Raw genomic sequence first — 399 nt, 5'->3', positions numbered from 1 at the left:
AAATTATGTTTGATCAGTGGTTTACGTTTGTATTAAAACCCTAAACCCTAAACCCTAAACCCTAAACCCTCATAATTTCTTAGGGTCACCTGCTCTAACCCTAAACCCTAGACGCTAAGCCACACACCGCGAACCCTAAACCCTAAACCCTAAACCCTAAATACTAAACCCTAAACCCTCTTCCAAGACCCTAAACCCTAAAACCCTAAACCCTAACAATCTGCCCGCAGGTGACCCAATAAACCTAAACACTAAACCCTAAACCCTAAACCCTAAACCCTACATGCAATCCCTTGCTCTACTATAAACCCTAAACCCTAAACCCTTCTATCTCGCTGATTGCTGCTGAGGCATCCCAACACCACCCCGAACCCTCAACCCCTCCTCCTGTCCCTAAAC

Source organism: Eimeria mitis, genomic scaffold (assembly GCF_000499745.2).
Source record: "Eimeria mitis Houghton genomic scaffold, Emh_scaff721, whole genome shotgun sequence".
Taxonomy (NCBI): Eukaryota; Apicomplexa; class Conoidasida; order Eucoccidiorida; family Eimeriidae; genus Eimeria; species Eimeria mitis.
The sequence above is the reverse complement of the archived record's forward strand: the minus strand, read 5'-3'. Positions refer to the sequence as shown.